We start from the raw sequence: 3168 nt of genomic DNA on the forward strand, positions 1-3168 counted from the left end.
GGAGTGACGTATATTAATAGGGACGAGGGGGGGGGAGTGAACCTTAACTGGGAGCACTGCCATTTCTAGGATATGTGTCCTTTGTTCTCTTGCTGTGATTATTAAAGATTCTAACTGGTAAGACATTCCTTTTGTTTGATCTTATCATTCATGGCCACGGGGGAGGTAGCCGATTCCCTGAAGCCTGACTCCTTCCTTCCCAGCCATTCCCTGGAAAGAACACTACACCATCATGTAATGGTTATTCCGAGGGTTCCAAATTTCATTTAGATAGTCTGCAGAATGTATGTGGAAGAGGGGAGATGGCACATCCATCGCTTTTAATGTTCATATTGAACATTCTTTTTTTCCTAGCGGCTGCTAAGCAAGTTGCTACCATCACTCCTGATCATGAAGAGTGTATGGGGGACAGTCCTTATGCCAGAGGAGATGGTGGGAAGAAATTATTGCATTATAATGACAATCAAACTAGTAAGTAATCCCAACCATTTAATTTGCTGGCGGGACCACGGCTTGGATCCTGTGAGTAAATTCCATTCATATGTTGATGCCCAATTTGCTTGCTTATTCTGGGATGTTGAGCACAATGCATAAACGCATCATGTGTGGCAATTAGATAGAACCAGAGTTTGCAAGCAAGGGTTATAATCTTATCTCCAGCTTTATGTGTTCCGGCTTAAGCCTAAAGCTGACAAGGCTACATTATTAGCAGCCAAATTTCTGTTCGTTCTAACAAGAATCTGTGCAAAACCAGTTTTCTGATTCTCATTTAGTGGGGCGCTATTGGGCAGACCGAGCAAGACATAGGAATGTGCTCTTTCATGTTGTGCAATCTGACTCCTAAATTGATTTTTTTTTATAAAAAAAACTGCAGCACTTGAGGATTAGATTTTCTAAGCTACACAAATACAATATTACTTCCTACCTCATTACTGTGGTTATTTCTTCGCTAATATCAAGGATACATTGCATTCTAGACGTCAACAAATGGTAAATAATCTGATTCTAATAGCAAGAAGAGAAATCACGAAAAAGAGGGAAAGTTTGGAAAGCCCCCTCTTTGGCTAAAAAAGAATGTGCGCTGTGAAATTCAGTCACTTGAATCCATTTCATCACTAAAGGGGGAAAGCTATTAAGGTTAAGAAATCAATATGAGATTCAGATTTTTTAAATCAGATTTTTTAAAATTATTTTGGAATAGACTCTAGATTCAAAATATTTCACTGGAATTAGTGGCATCTTGAGTCTGATATAATATTCTATTATATTGATCTAATAACGTGAACAAAGTTTGCATTCCATAGCTGACAATGGGCCAGACATTGTGTGTTTCTCTGGATTTTGGACATGGCTTCCTTCACAGAAATAACTTTAGGGAGTGTTTCCGATGTCCCTATATCATGGCATAATGAAAGCTGGCTATAAATTTGACCTTTGGAAATTAAGGGCTGGGGTTCAAGTACAGAGGGATTAGACTACAAAACTTTTTTATGTTCAGTTTTGTCTTTCAGGTCCTTTGTTTTTGTTCTGCCTTGGCAAAGAACGACCCCCCCTTCTTTTATTGCCCCTTTTGAATTTCACTCCCCCCCTCCACCTTCTCCCAAAATAGCTTTGCAGAGAAAGGATTTCTATTTAAAGCCCAAACGTGCAGAGCGTGTTCAAAGTCTTTTGCCAAAGAGCACACCGGGACAACAGCCAGAAACCTGAATCCAAAACCAGATTAGGCTGGTGGATTTTTGCTCTTCATGTGAATGAGAGATTAGAAAGCCTGCAAAGAGACTTTGCTTAAAAGCTGAGAGAGGGGAGCATGGGCTTCTGGTGCTAGGGAGTAATCTATATTGCAAGTTTCCTTTTAAACGTAGGATTAAAACAACAACACAAAAGTAGATTGCTTCTAACAGCTTTCATCTTCCAGATGTGGGAACAAGATTGTTTAAAGAGCTGATCACTGATGGCGACTCCCATTATCCCTGACCACTGGCCATGCTGGCGGTGGGTGGTGGAAGTTGAAATCCAACATCCTTGACAGGACATCCTTTTGAATACCCACAGGTGCTTGCAAGAATCCACAGATGAGCCCAGGAAAATGAAGACAGCGGGTCTAAGTGGCATGTGGTATTATTACTGCAACTGTGGTCTCAAACAAATACTTTGAGGAAAACTTGTGTCCAGCTTGTGGAGAGATAAGAGAACTGGAGTCCTAAGTAAAACCTAGGCCAGAACTGCGTCAGGGTCCAGTTATGCTCAAACTGCTGGGGAAACATGAAGTGGACTTTTAAACAAACAGCGCTCATTTAGAGTAAAAGCTTTTTGTGCTGTTTTGTGGAGCTTTAATGTTCGTTCTATTTTATTGTGAGACTCATATCCGCCAACATTTCTCCGATGAAAAGAACATCCCATTTGATAATAATAATAATAATGATGATGATAATGATAATTTTATTATTTATACCCTGCCCACCTGACTGGGTTGCCTCAGCCACTCTGGGCAGCCTCGAACATATATAAAAAATGTAATACCAGTGCTTTTTTTCTAGAAAAAGAGGTGCCGGAACTCACCATGAACACCTCCCTCATTTGCTTAGAATGGCAATGGCACCCACCTGAGAGGTGCCAGAGTTCAGTTCCTGTGAATTCCCCCCCCCCAAAAAAAAGCCCGAATAAAACATTAAACATTAAAAAACTTCCCTATGCAGGTCTGCCTTTGGATGTCTGCTAAGGTTGTATAGTTACTTATCTCCTTGGCTCACGGGTCACATAACTCCATACCCTTCAAAATTTCTCAGATGAACAAAGGGACTTCCTAAGGAAAAGTGGGGCATTCAGGGATCAAATCAGAAATTGAGATGGCTTCTGTAAATCCGAGACTGTTCCTGGAAAACAGGGACACTTGGAGTCTCAGTTTCTTACATAGCTTGCCCTGAAGATAGAAATTTTGCAAATAACAGAAACAATCCTTGGACTTTGCATGCAGACTTGGACTTCACATCCAGCTCAGTCCAATCAATTCTGACTAGCAGTGCTTATTTTAGACAGGGACCTCCCCCAGTGATACTTGGAAATGGAGGAGGAAGAACAAGAAGCACTTGTACTATTCAGAGACGCTGGGTTGGCTGTCACAACTGTCAGTTTGCTGACCACCATTTTGTGTGGAAAGATGAACAAAAA

At 40.9% G+C, this 3168-nt stretch overlaps 1 long non-coding RNA gene across 1 annotated transcript; it reads left to right on the top strand.

Moving 5' to 3' along the window:
• The first annotated feature begins 352 nt into the window (after positions 1 to 352).
• On the top strand, positions 353 to 2284 carry LOC309356818. Its single transcript, XR_014162897.1, has 2 exons — positions 353 to 471; positions 2053 to 2284. It is a non-coding gene; the product is annotated as an uncharacterized lncRNA (long non-coding RNA).
• The last annotated feature ends 884 nt before the right edge of the window (positions 2285 to 3168 follow it).

This window comes from Podarcis melisellensis, assembly GCF_964234715.1.
Source record: "Podarcis melisellensis genome assembly, chromosome: 1".
NCBI classification, from domain to species: Eukaryota; Metazoa; Chordata; class Lepidosauria; order Squamata; family Lacertidae; genus Podarcis; species Podarcis melisellensis.